At 36.6% G+C, this 15,387-nt stretch overlaps 1 protein-coding gene across 1 annotated transcript in view; it reads right to left on the reverse strand.

Annotated features, from left to right (window-relative positions):
- Nucleotides 1–9,826, reverse strand: part of LOC110091979 (putative clathrin assembly protein At5g35200) — a 41,564-nt gene extending 31,738 nt beyond the window's left edge. The window contains exon 1 of the mRNA XM_020816317.2: nucleotides 9,480–9,826. The gene's annotated coding sequence lies outside the window, so the exon portion shown is untranslated. The remainder of the gene's footprint in view (nucleotides 1–9,479) is intronic.
- Between the last annotated feature and the right edge of the window lie 5,561 nt (nucleotides 9,827–15,387).

Below are 15,387 nucleotides of genomic sequence, written 5' to 3' on the forward strand. Positions count from 1 at the left end.
CCTAAGGTCTGGTTTTTTTTTTTTTTTTTTTTTTAGTTTTTTTCTATACAAATTTCCAATTAAAAAAAATGTACGGGAAATTTGCTTTAAAAAATTGTAAGAATGCTATAAATAGCGAAGCTTAATTTGCTTTTGTAAGTAGCCTAGACAGGAAGGACGGCGAACGCCGTCGAAGGAGGTGATAGGAAGGAACGTCGTCGAAGGAGGCGAGCAACTGGCGGTGAGAGGGACGGCGACTGTGAAGATGAAGAACGATGAGGAAATGTGACGAGGATGACAAGAAATTGAAGGACGTAGTTGAAGGAGACGATGACAGGGAAATGTCGTCAAAGGGATGTCTTGGGTACATTCTAACAGAATGGCGAGCAAATGAAAGACATAATGAGGATGCTAGTTTAGATAGAGGTGTTTGTAACAGATTTGCGAAAGATTTGTGATGGATTTGTGACGGATTTGAGAGAGATAATCTGCCACAAATCTGTCACAAAATAAATGATGCAAATATTTGTCGCAAATCTGCCACGATTTCAGAGATTTTTTTTTTTGTCGTACTGTTCGCCACAAATCTGGCACAAATTGCTGACACTCCTATAGTGGAAGAGGGGAATATGAAGGATTATTTAATGAATATTTAATATTTATTAAGACCACGAGAAAAATGAATATAAAGCGTAAGGGTTACGAAGAGTGGAACACGAAAGGGTATTTAATGAATTTTGATGTGGTGCATTATAACCTTTATGTTCTTATGGGTCATTTTATCACTTGGTGCTTATGCAATATGCATTTCTGTTCGGAGACGCTAGCAATCACTCTTCTAATTTCTATTTAGGGAAAATTTTCACTCTAAGCAAGATTAAAAAGTTAATTAAGTAAATAAGCATACTTAAAAATAAAAAATAAAAGTAGGCATAATCACCCTTTTAATTGGTGACTTAGGCTGAGTAGACAGAGATGAGTCACGTAGCTGTTATCCATTAAGAAATAAGTGAAAAATTATCTTCATATACAAGTCGCATGTCTAACCGGCGACTTACAAGTAATATTTTATTAAAAAAAATAGAGCACATGGATAAAGGGTGCATTGGATTTAGAATGAAAAAAAAAATTATAGAAATAGCAAGTATGAAACTTAAATTGACATTAAATTAAAAATAGTGTATATACAAAAAAGTTCTAATAATTTGTACTTTCAACATTTGAATTTTTTTCTCAGATTATCAAAATGGACTATATTTATCAACATTTTGATTTTTTTTCAAAATAACAGTATAAATTATAGCATTAATTTTATTTTCGAATTATCCTTATGAAGAATTACTTTATTTTTCATTCAATTATGTCCTGTGCAATTATTTGGATTATTTTGTTTAAAAAATATCACTAAGAGCATAGGATCCTTATAACTCTCGTTTATTGTGCAATGACAATTCATTTCACAAGCATTACTCTATCCCATCAGATGACCTGTCAAGTTTTATTGTGTTATAGGACTGCATGTGATAGTTGAATATCATGACTCTCTCCTATTTAAAGAGTGTAAAGAAGAGACATGAAATATATTTGCAGAGATACTCGAGCTATTCATAATATTTTGGCCATATATAGAGAAGCTGAAAGGCGTTCCCAACAAAGAAATATTTGATGATGCAAGCTGAAAAATGCATGCTTGTACAGCACGAGCCGGTGACAGTCCGTTGGAGCAACAAACGAATGTGAATGAGATCTTTAAGTGCTGCGTCCACGAATGGTCAGAAGATGAGGATGATTGCCTCTAGAATATGCATTCAGAGTTAATTAAGGTTAAACTTTAAACAAGCCTAAATCGCCCGTTTGACAAGCAATTTTAGCATGTATATAAATCACCCGTTAAATGAGCGACTATGCCTAATTTTAAATTTTAAAATAATGATACTTAATGTCCTAATTGTGTTTCTAATCATGCTTACTCCTAAAATTGCCCTTATATTTATAGTTTTATAGTACTATAGTAGCTTTTGCTCAGTTTGGGTTATTTTCAACAAGAAAATTAGCTCTCTTTATAGTATATATTCTTCCTTGAAAGAAGAACGCATGTTAGTTTTTAATCAATATAGATTTCTACTGTTATTCCTGTTACTATGCTTGTTTCTTTGTGCAACCTGCTTCTTCCACAGTATACCATATCGGAGTTGGTATCAGAGTCGGCGATTGGAAAGATGGAAGAAGGTAGTAAGCGTGTGTTGGTGGCTGAAGATCAAAGCCAGGAAGCTCTTTGGGTCACACATGCTGGAGTAGTTAAGCGGTTGGATGATATGTCCGCTGAGTTCACGAAGCTTGAGATTGAAGTTCAGCGAGCACTACAGGTAGGAGGAAATGACCCTTGACTGGAACGACTGAAAGTGCCAATAGCCACCCCGGGGACAAGACCGGTGGGGCATTTTAATAAGGACAAGCGGAGAGATCCCCTATTTGACATATCTCAGATTCTGATCAGGAGGAAAGGAGCTACATGCCGGATGTGTTCTCAGACTCAGATGGAGGTATTGTTGTCCATCGACCCCTCAAACCAGTGAAGTTGGGGGGCCATCAAGGAGAGTTCCGAGTAAAGCTGGATATACCATTCTTCGACGGGCGACTACACCTTGAAAATTATCTAGACTGGGAGTGGGTTGTCGAGAAAATTTTTTATTATATGGAGATAGAGCCGGACAAATAGGTTAAGTATGTAGCGTACAGATTAAAGGGGGCGCAAGCGCGTGGTGGTCGCAGTTGCTCTAGTTTAGGCAACATAAAGGTCGTAAACCTGTGCGAAGTAGGATTCAAATGAAGAAATTGTTACGATCACACTATTTAACAAAAGATTATGAGCAGTTATTATACCTGAAATATCAGCGTTTCGTCCAGGGTAATTGATCCGTGAGTAAGTACACAGAAGAATTCTATCATCTCTTTACTAGAAATGATTTGAATGAAATGACCAATTAGTTAGTGGTGAGGTATATTATTGGGTTGAAGGATTCTATACATGATAAATTGGAATTAAATTTTGTTTGGTTGTTATCCTAGGATGTAAACTTCGCACTTAAGGTGGAAATTCAACAAGCTCGTCAGTTCCGCAGTAATTCACATCGGAGTCACTCGACAGAGCAGCTCGTGGATACCGTCAGGTAAAAAGGCCATCTCACCAACTGATCAAAACCATGCCAGCTATGCAATTAAACCAACGGTGACAATAGATTTCAGAACAAACTCAAAGTCTAAACTAAGGACAATCCTTACCCAAGACCTCAAGTTATAAAATGCTTCCGATGCTTCCAACAAGGACACAAGTCTAATGAATGCCCCAATCGACAAAAAATACAAATGTTAGAAGCAGACGACCAAGAAATAGAGGGATAATAAGATGATGAACAACATACTGACTTTGAAGACATAATCAGTGATGAAGGAGAACCACTCCTGTGTGTCTTGGAGAAGCTCTTATTGGCTCCACAGAAGCAGAATAAATCCCAATGGCATGCAATACTTCCGACCAAATGTACTATAAGTGGTAAGGTGTGCGGTCGACTCATCGATAGTGTGTGTACGGAGAATGTGGTTTCTCGAGCAATTGTGCAAGCTTTATAGCTTAAAACATCAAAGAATCCACAACATTATAAAATAAGCTAGGTTAAGAAAGGCATGAATATTCTAGTATTGGAGATGTGTAAAGTTACTTTTTTTATTGGCAAACATTACACATGCGAGGTGCTCACATCATGAATGTTTGTCACTTGATACTAGGGAGACCGTGGCAATTCGACGTGGGCGCAATCTACGATGGGAGGGAAAACACCTACTCAATTGACTGGAACGGAGGAAATTGCGACTACTCTCTCAAGGCGTTGGGAGCACTATTCAAAGCAATGAGACTAAGGCTGTCATGCACGTAGTACATGGAGCCACTCACTTTACCTCCTAGAAAGAGACATCCCTCATGTTAGCTTTGTTCATCCAGGAACGAACAACTTTTATTGTTTCCCTTACTACATATTCAAAAGTGGCTGATCTACTAAGCCAATTCCAAGATGTGGTGTCCGAGGCCTTGCCTATAGCTCTCCCACCATTACGTGTGTTGCAACATCAAGTTGACAGTGTGCTAGGAGTAGGGGTGTCAAATTTTGACACGAGCCAAACCTGACCTGGAAAAATCCGGGTTAGGGTTGACCGAGATAGAAAACGGGCCGGGTTCGGGTTCGAAAATCTGACCCGATTTGAGTTTCGGGTCGGGTTGACCCGAAAACTCGAACTCGACCCTGAATTGACCCGAAAATTGTTGTTCCCATATATGATGCCGGTCGCTCTACCCGTGAAATGACCAAACATTATGTGCCTGCGATGCATTGAGTCGCTCAGAGCCTTAGTCCATCACTCTGTAATGCATCAGCCACGCGGTTCACTCCAGTTCGCCTCCATCGAGGCTGTCGCCGTTGCTGCTGCATTATATTCCTCCTTTGACGACAAGAGCGCCTTAATCTTCCTTCGACGATGTTCTTTCCTATCAAATTAAAAATCAAGACAGCTGGCCAACTCGCCACCTCATCGAAACTAGAACTAGCGACGGGAGCTCGACGACGTTCCTTCATGTCGAATCGAAAATCCGTGTCGGGTCGGGTTGACCCGAACCCGAAGCGGGCCGGGTTCGGGTCCCAATAAATGACCCATTTTTACAAACGGGTCGGATTCGGGTTGACCCGAATAGTGTCGGGTCAATTCTAGCTTATCGACCCGTGGTCGTGACCCAAAATTGACCCCCCTAGCCAGGAGTCACTCTCTCCAATCTTCCTCATTCTAAAATGAGCCTGAAAGAACATCATATCCTCCAACAAATTATAGAAGAGCTGTTGGAAAGCTGATTCAGCCGAGCCTTAGCCTGTGTGCGATTCCTGCTTTACTTGTGCCAACAAAAGACGACAGTTGGCGAATGTGCGTGGACAGTCGGGCCATTAATAAAAATAACTTTGAAATTTTGATTCACAGTACCTAGAGTGGAGGACTTATTGGAAAGGCTATCTGGAGCGAAGGTGTTCTCAAAGCTAGATCTCTCTTTCCGCTTTGAGACAAAATTAGCTGTACTTAAACTCATCTAAGTGTGAGTTCGCCGCCCCGCAAGTCTATTTTTGGGCTTTGTAATCTCGACAATATGCTTCGATGTTTGGTTCAAGAGCATCATAAGGTCTAGGATGACCTTTTGGGGCAAGCTGAGTTTGCCTACAATAGTATGTCGAATAGCTCAACTTGAAATTGCCTGTTTAGTATAGTCTGCTTCAGCATTGGATGAACAATTCTCTACCATACTCACTGACATCCGCAACAAACTTATTCAATCCAATATTAAGTACAAGCAAGCTGCGGACAAGCATCGTTGTGAACGGCTCTTCCGCCCTGGTGAGTTAGTCATGGTTTCCTTCGACGCGAACGGTTTCCCCCCGGAACCTACTCTAAATTGAGCTGGCGAAGAATTGGTCCTGTTGCAATTACCAAGAAAATCAACGACAACGCCTATATCGTTGATTTACCACCTGAGCTTAACACTTCATCCACTTTCAATGTTGCAGACATCTTCACCTATCATCCGACCAAGTCGGATTCTTCCGTTACTGGGGGAGAATGATGCGATGCATTATAACCTTATATTCCTATGGTTCATTTTATCACATGGTGCTTATACATTTATGTTCGGAAACATTAGCAGCCACTATTCTAATTTCTATTTATAATTTTATAGTACTATAGTAGCTTTTGCTTAGTTTGGGTTATTTTTAGCAAGAGAATTAGCTCTCTTGATTGTATATCTTCTTCCAGGAAAGAAGAACGCAAGTTTGTTTTTAATCAATACAGCTTTCTACTGTCATTCCTGTTATTGTGCTTGTTTCTTTGTGATACATGCTTCTTCCAAAGTATACCATATCAAATTTGAAGGAAGACGGGGAAGCATTAGGGAATTCAAATGATTTCTTCATTTACTTACTTAAAATGAAAAATAATTACATAATAATTATTTTTAAATTATCAATTAATCATAGCAAGATAATAAAATCAAATATATTTGAATAATTAAAATAAAAAGCTAGAATTTTGTTTGAGAAGAAACTCAAGCTGGTTTTATAATAGTAGCAAAGATATTTGTCATAGTGGAATAATTTTTTTGTCAACATTAATTTTTTAACTATAAAAATAATTATCCCAGAAAATTGTATCACTAGCTAAGAAGTGCTTATTGGCATTCATATCTGTATTTAGAGAGTTTTTTTTTAATTGCTTTAGTCATTAGCAGAAGGTCAATAGGATATAGTAGCTCTTAATGCAAATTAGTGCTCATCTACAGTGAATAACTTTATTTTTATTATTATTATTATTTATATTTAGGCAGTTAAAACAAATTCATACAAGCATCACATAAGCAAGACTAGAACACAAAATCATTTGATTGGTAGTCAATACTCCCGACCAACAGATCAAGATAAAAATTATTTGATTTTATTTTTACAATCAAATGATGCGTAATAAAATTGTCTGAAATATCCTTATAAAAATTTTAGCAAAAAAAAATTAAAATTAAAATTTATTTTTGGAGTAGTATAATATTAATTCATTACATTTATTTAAAGTACGATCCAAAAAATTTAAAATTTATTTTTTTTTATGTACAAGAATATTTACGATAATAAAATTAGAGTTGCATAATGATTCACACACAAATAGATAGGAAAAGCTCACAAGAGATGTGATAGTTTTTACATGAACAATTTAGTAAGGGAAAAATAATAGGTCTTAGCTAAGGTGAAGCAATTCACTATTTAGATTAAAATCATAGAAACTCAGCCTTCCCCATAATTATAAAAGACACGATTATAAAGTTTTAATTATCGGCTTTACCTATTGTGAGAGTAGTTGAAAATATTGGAGAAGATATACATGATTATGGGTGTCTGTGTTAGTTGATGGTCGGCAAAGACGATTAACTAAGGTTGTCAGGATTAGTTTGCAATGACCAATGGTATTTTGGAAATTTTAGACGTCAAATTTGAGTAGCATAAGCCAACAAAGGGCAGGAGATGACGGTCGAGTACTAAAGATTAGATAACAGTTATTGAGTGATGTCAGTACGGAACAATCCAAACGAACTTATTATCAAGATAAATTTATTCAACGATGTTAGCTTTCGATAAAAAATAGAAAGCGGCAGCGGTGTGCTCCTAAGAGGTTAAATTACAATTTTAACAAGGTAATCATGCCGATAGAAATAAAAATAAAATAAAATTATAATTATTCAATCATCTTAAATAATATGTTACAACCTAAACCCTAAACCCTAAATGCATGATTTACAGCTTCAAATGGCACCCACACAATTGCCATATGGCAAATGGTGATCATGCCATGTGGCACATGATTGTATTATTATAGTCTAATATGGGCATGAATGAAGTTTTTACTTAGTTGTCGGGACCATTTGAAGTGCAGCAGAAAAATATTAAAAATATATAATTATCCTTGTTTATTAAAAGTAGTCTTAATTATTTAAATAATTTAGTATTGAACCAACTAGATTACGTAAGAGAAATAGTATTTCTATTGAGAAAATAGTGAACATAGTTTGTTGTTGAAATTATTTTCAATAATTAAAACATTCTAAAAATTATATTAGATTATATTATTGCTTGGTCTTTCCATCAAGTGCATGAGGTTCCCTCTGATAAATATGTATACACAGTGAAACTTCAATATAGCTTCATATGAAGGAATGAAGAAAACTCTTCACATAAATATGCTTCTTCTTGTTCATTACTTCCTGCATTTCTAACCTCTATTTTGCAAAAATCTTCATGGTATCAGAGCTTCCAGGCATTACCACAATAGCTGCTCAACTCTATGGCTGACAGTCAAATCTCCTCAACACCTCAAACTACTCCATCCGCAGTTGCTGCAGTTGATTTCACCATTCCTGCACCTCTGAAGTTCATCATCTCCAATATAAAGCACATTGTCAACATTCAACTCAATAGTGACAATCATACCATATGGAAACTTCAGGTTCTTAAAATTTTCTCTGCAAATGGGTTTGAAGGATTCATTACCGGCACAGAAATCTGTCCATCGATGCTTATTTCTTCCTCCAGTGGCATTATAACTCCCAACCCAAAGAATCAAATATGGCAATTAACTGATCAAAATCTTGCGGCAGCGCTATACTCCACTATATCACCGAGTATTCTACCGTATGTTATAACCTTGCAAACCACTCATGAGATCTGGGATACACTTGAAAAATGACTCCAACCAACAAATCATTCACGAGTTATTCAACTCAAGAATGAACTGTATCGCATTGAGATGAAGGACCAATCTGTTAATCAATACCTAGCTCAAGTAAAGGCTCTAGTGGACAACATAGCGGCAGCTGGGTCAATTTTAGATCCAGAGGATATCATTGTTGAAACTTAATATAATAGCAATGTCATAAAATTGCTAAATTAATATCAGAACAAAATTAAGGCGTTATTATGGTAATTTTAATGCAAAAGGGTTAAGATCAAAGATGAATGCGATGTTTGATTTGTGAATGATTAAAATAATTAGAACATCGCATCACAATATCAGTTTGAAATTGAAACTTGCCAAAAGAATTTTTCTGCGTATTTGGATGCATTTGATAAAGATTTGATCATAAACCTTAAGCTATTTATTTCCTACTCAACTGCCCATTGTCACTAACCTTTGCTAGCCAAGCACAAAGGGCTATAAGAGTGATGTCAAAGCATATTTTGGAATGGAAGCAGCAAATGTTAAATGTATGGGGATCTTTAAACTCTTTTTAGACGCTTACAGATAACAATGTCTGTAAGTCTTGTCTAAATAATCATCTGTAATTTTTGTCTAAATAATCATCACATCAAGAATAAATTATAAGCTGGGATATTGTTTGAAATCCCAACAAGAAACAAATCATCAAACACCTTATGGGCACTTGGATAAGTCTTCTCATTCTCAAGCTTTACAAAGAGAATGACATAGATACGTTCAGGCAAGCATCATAATAATTCAGCATAATGAAAATAAAAGTTGAAATTGGCATGTAATCATGCCACATCACCATGGTGTAACAACTCAGCAGCATTTTTTTTTTAGAAAAGATATAAACAATCAATAATCTACCAAGGAAAAATGAGAACGTGCCAAGCTTTATATGTATGTGGCGATAAAAATAAATAAATACATATGAGGAAGAAATAAAAATAAAAATTCAAATGAAACTGAAGCACGTTATTGCATTGCCCACGAACCACGTTGCCTCCACGTCGTTGGAATAACTGTTATTTCAATGCATAAAAGAACGAAATAACTGAAGGGGAAGAGGTTACGCACAGAGAAATTGAGTTAAAGTTTTCCGATTCTGTTTTTCTCACGCTCTCGGAAACGCAGATAGAGAAAGAAGAAGTTTTCAGAAGACTCACCTCAGAAGAACGAAGCCCTCTTCCGATCTCCCTCTCGTTCGCACATAGCCGCCGTCTCCTTGTGATTCGCCGCTCTGTTTTTTTGACTCTAACCTCGCCAGACGACCCTACAGCCAAAGCCAACGTCGACCCTATCGCCTTGCCCTAGCATCGAAGCCGCCTCTCTCGCACAGAGGAATAAGCCGACCTCCTACTCCAACCTGAACCGCCGCCGACCTCCTACTCCAACCTGAACCGCCGCCGACCTCCTGCTCCGGCCTGAACCGCCGCCGACGAAGCCGCCGAGTCTTGCCTCCGTGCGTGCGTGGCTCCGCCTCCTTGCCCGATCGGACCCTGATCTTCTTCCCGATTCTTGCCTTTTCTCATTTTCTTATATATTATATAAGATATATTATATAATATAGTATATATAATAATATATATACATATATATATAATATTATATTATATGTATATTATATAATATATTATAATATATATAATGACTGACATTCAATTACTTGCAACAAATCATCTTCAATTTGAACTTCAAAACACGAATTTCAGGGCCTGTCAACGCCTCGAAGCCCTCGGCCGTCGATTCGCTCCGACCGGGCGGACTTTAAAAGGGAAAATGCCCTCCTTACCTCCCGGCGTCGGGGAGGGGACGCCGGAAGGCTGCCAAAATTTTCTCAAAATTTTGACAAACGACTGACATTCAATTACTTGCAACAAATCATCTTCAATTTGAACTTCAAAACACGAATTTCAGGGCCCGTCAACGCCCCGAAGCCCTCGGCCGTCGATTCGCTCCGACCGGGCGGACTTAAATGGGCAAATGCCTTCCTTACCTCCCGGCGCCGTGGAGGTGACGCTGAAAGGCTGCCAAAATTTTCTAAAAAATTTTAGGAGTTAGCTAAATTTTTGGAAGATTGGAAAATGTTCGAATGCTCATTTAATTTTAAAATAATTATAATATTAATTATTTGATAAATTAAAATAAAAAAGGGATATACAATCAAGTATCGTCAAACAACTACGATCTCTATATAAGCATTGGCAACCATTCAATATGCAACCAGCGATCATCAAAGTTTCTAAAGACTAAATCTCCTCGCCGTTGATTCGCTCCGGTAGAGTCGAGCCATTCTCTTACCTCCCGGCATCGGGGAGGGGACGCCGAAAGGCTGCCGAAATTTACTCAAAAAAATTCTAGACTTGAACATTTTTTTTTATAAATTTAAAATAATTATAATATTAATTATTTGATAAATTTATAAAAAAAAGGGAGACAAATATATATATTGAGCAAATTTATTAAGAATGTCTCAAATACAAATGCTCTCCAACAAACTCTCTGTCCCTCAGCAGTAACATAAAACTGTATCTATTTGTGGGCTCCCTGAATTGATGCAAGCACCGCGTACCTACAAGTAAACAGACAAATGTCAGCACAATCACGAATAAAAATCAATACTGAAAAAGTATAATTCTAACTACTATAGATAGAGCAAAGTACTAGAAAGCAAGTAGAACAATAAACTATTGTAGTAAAAACAAACTACAAGCACAAAACAAGACACTAACACTAGTGTCGAGGGAATAAAAGCGTCTAAAGCTATGCCCCAGCTAATATCAATTCTATAGGTTACTTCTAACATGAGTAGTAAATCCTATAAATAATTCTTTCACTAAATATAGATTTATTAAGTGAAACAATAAATTCCTAAAATTCCTTTGGCTAATTTCAATGAAAGCCGTAAGTCCAGTCTTTAGGGGTAATAGTTAGATAGCTACCTAGCTCTAGACCCCTTAATTGGGCCTCTTAGCCTATAGGACTAAGTTGTAAGACCCACCATTTGGGCTACTTCAAAGCAAAGCAGTAAGACCCGCTTGTTAGGGAACTTCTAAACGAACGACCCTAAAACCAAAACTCAAATCCCTTTGGGCATCTTAGTATATAGGACTAAGTTGTAAGACCCACCATTTGGGCTACTTCTAAGCGAAGCAGTAAGACCCGTTTGTTAGGGAACTTCTAAAATGAATGACCCTAAATCCAAAACTCAAATTCCTTTTGGGCATCTTAGCCTATATGGCTAAGTTATAAGACACGTTATTAGGGCTACTTCTAAGTGAAGCAGTAAGACCCGTATGTTAGGGAAGTTCTAAGTGAACGAACCTAAACCTAAAACTCAAACAAATTAATGGGCCACCTCTAACAGAGGTCGTAAGTCACCCACTATCAGGGCCACTTTCAAATGAAAGCCATAAGCCCCTATCCAAATCAAATCATACGGGCAACTCCTAATTGGAACCATAAGCCCCAAACTAAACAAATTAACGGGCAACTTCTAAGGAAGCCATAAACCCCAACCCAAACTAAAATTCACACATATCCACTTCAGTCTATTCGGGATCCATGAGAGAAGGCAACCCATGGCTGATAATCAGATTCCCTGGACACTACAATCAATGGTTGTTAGTGTTGGTAGACTGAACCCACAGTATGCCCGGGATGACAGAACCATGGGATCTTGATCGGGTGTACCTTCATACCCTCATAACTAAATTTAAATATCTATTGCACATTCTCACACTTCTTGTACAAAGCTAAGTATATTTCATCCTTAATCGAGAGTGCTCTTCTAATGTGTTAGGAGGGATAATTAACTATGAGGGCTTGCGCTCATAGGAAGTAGAACCCAGATCTAAATAAACCATGACACTACTCTCAGGAGAAATCTGGTTAAATATTAAACTCAATCTACCTCCGAAAAAATTAAAGAGAACCCATAAGTTCGTGAGAGCGGGGTTCGCATCTTTTTAAAATTAAGATGATTTTTCTGGAGTGAACAACTGCGTTGGGACAAGATTCTTCAAGTTTGAGCTAAAAAATTTTAGAGGAGTTAGAATAATGAATTCGGAAAGGAGCATTTGAGAGATCAGATGTGGGAGGGCGGGATGCTGCGGAGTCTTGATCTGTCATTATGGCTCTGATACCATGTCAGAATTGCAAAGGAAAGGAAAAGACAAGAATAAGAACGAAGAAACAAGGACTCAGAAGAAATAAAGGCTATGTATTCAATTCATTTTCTATTACAAACGAATTCCCCTGGTTGCCACACATGCTGTAATAATCTATTTTTTTTAAAATAAATTTAAAATAAAAATATGAATTTTTATTTGGGGTAGAGCATTGCGGTGTTGAGTTTGTGATGCTACGGTGTCAGGCTTTCGGGAGTAGTAGCACCAAAAATTATTGTCACGGCATTGAAGCCTCTATCAAAATTGGAGTATATGTCAAACAACCTTTCAATATCTAAAAACTCTCCTCACAATCAAATGTCCAAATAAAAGCCACTGATTTTTGAGTTAGTCTTGTCAGAGATGCAAAAATCTGAGAAAATCTTTTTATAAATAATATGCAACAACAACTATATCTTGAAAGGTGCGTACCTCAAGTACAGAAGTAGGCATCAACCAATCAGCAACATCCTGAACTTTCTAGGGATCTATAGAGATATTTGTACTACTCAACATATGCCCAAAAAATTAAATACTCTTTAGCTAGAATTCACACTTAAAAAACTTCGCATATAGCTCATGTCGCTTCAACATCTCCAGAACAATCCTCAAATATACTATATAATCATTCTAAATTGAATAAACCAGAATATCATCTATAAATATAATCACAAACTGATCCAAATACTCCATGAAAATCAAGTTCAACATATCCAAAAAAACTGCATATGTATTAGTCAACCTAAAAGATATAACTAAGAAATCGTAAAACCCATATCGAGTACTAAACATAGTTTTCATCACATCTGCATGTCTTACCTTTACTTGATAATACTCAGATCTTCGAATAATTTTTGAAAATACAAAAGCTCCTACAAGTTGATAAAATAATTCATTGATCCTTGGCAGAGGATATTTGTTCTTAATTATTACTTTATTCAGTTCCCTAAAATATATGTAAATGAGCATGACACCATCCCTCTTCTTCACAAACAAAATAAGCACTTCCCACAGAGCACACTAAGATAGAGATCATAAAATTTTGGTACTAATAAGACTTCAAATAAGATCCAGATCTTGGGCTCCTATAACGAGCATATGCCAAAATACCACACATCATTTTCTCCATAACTTATCCACTTTTATAGCAAAAAGCAGACATTATAGAACACCCCTAACTCTCTGGAATATATAACTCTCATTACCCATAATAAAGTAACTCTATTTTCAAATAATTAATCTAAGCTTCATATCGACTTAACCAATCTATATCCAAAATGATATCAAATTCTGAAATAAGTAACAATATCATGTTAGATCTCCCCTTCATATTATATATTTCAATATCAAAAAATATACACTACTAGCTACCATATCATCTTCAATTGGCAAAATAATAAATAGAGAAAAAGAACATAATACTAAATGAAAGTGCAACGAATCAAATCATCTCTTAGAAATAAATGAGTAACTAGTTTAAGAATCAAATAAAATGCGAAAAGGCATATTATAAATAAAGTTCATACATGTAACTACATCTAGAGCATCTTTGGCCTCATGTTGAGTCAAACTATAAACTTATATTGTATTGGAATTGGAGCAATTTAACTACTAGGCTCTTCCAGACAGTCTCCCTACCATAGAAACAGAGCCACTGCTTCTACTAGTGGATCTCTTAATAAACATGTGAGGCATAATAGTTTTTGGTCTTCTTGTAGATAGAATAAAATTCTTAGACTTAAGCTCAGAACATCGATCATGTTCTTCCTACATACACTCAGCCATCTTGTGTCTAGTTTGACCACACCTAAAGCACTATCCTATCATCGTGCAGCACGAACCAAGATGTATCCTACCACAACTCTTACATACAAGTGCTGTAACAACTAGAAATTTTGAAAAATATTTTAAAAAATATGAAAATCTCCATATGAGTGCCATAACATTATGATTTTGAATGCAACGCTTCTGGGGTGTGCAACACAAGGGTGCTAGAATTCAATATAGTGGTCCTGATGCTTTCTGTGGTATAATAACATTGGAATAAGCATGCATTGCTATGTTGCCGTGGCATTAGGTTAGAGCATTGCGGTGCTACATACTAATATTTTTTTTAATATAAATTTCTCCTCCACTCATCCACCCTCCCCCTTATTTCATTTCTTTGCCAAGAAGAAGCTAAGGAAGGTGATAAGAGAAGGGAGAAAAGAAGAGGTGAGAGAGAAGATAAAAAGAAGCTTTATGGGCTTTTTCCTCCATTACTTCTATCATAAAAATTGTTCTAACCGTAGTAAATGACATATATCTACATCTCTTTTTAGAATATTCTGATATACTTATATTGAAGTTTTAATTGGTGATTTGGTTGATATGATTTTTTAACTGAATTAAGTAGGAAAATATTTTTGTGAAATAATCATGTGCTAATGTATTAAATATGGATATGAGTTACATGATATGCATATGGTTACTGTTCATTTGATAATGACATGCATTTTGACATTATATATGTATATGATGAACAAGCTATAGATTTTGGAGTAATGATGATTGTATGATGTACATACAAAACTGTACATGATGTCTTTTATCAAGATACGTGTCACGACCCGACCCGACCGGGACGGATCCCGCCCGCACCGGGCCGCGACCAGCCAAACAAACAGACCAGGATCTGACTTTGGAATTTGCTTCGGAACTGATTCTTCCAAATATTTCAACTCAAAACAGACGCACAGAGCTACTATGAAACATCAAATGCAGCGGAACAAATCATCTATATTTTTCTCTTCCTCAAAACAATCATCTACAAATACAGTACATGGCTGACAGAAAGAACAAAGAAGAAAAGCCATGACTGTACAAAAATCAAAAAGTACAAAATACCTATAACTGATCAGACTCA

The sequence above is a fragment of the Dendrobium catenatum genome, unplaced genomic scaffold, assembly GCF_001605985.2.
Source record: "Dendrobium catenatum unplaced genomic scaffold, ASM160598v2 fragScaff_scaffold_431, whole genome shotgun sequence".
In the NCBI taxonomy this organism is placed as follows: domain Eukaryota; kingdom Viridiplantae; phylum Streptophyta; class Magnoliopsida; order Asparagales; family Orchidaceae; genus Dendrobium; species Dendrobium catenatum.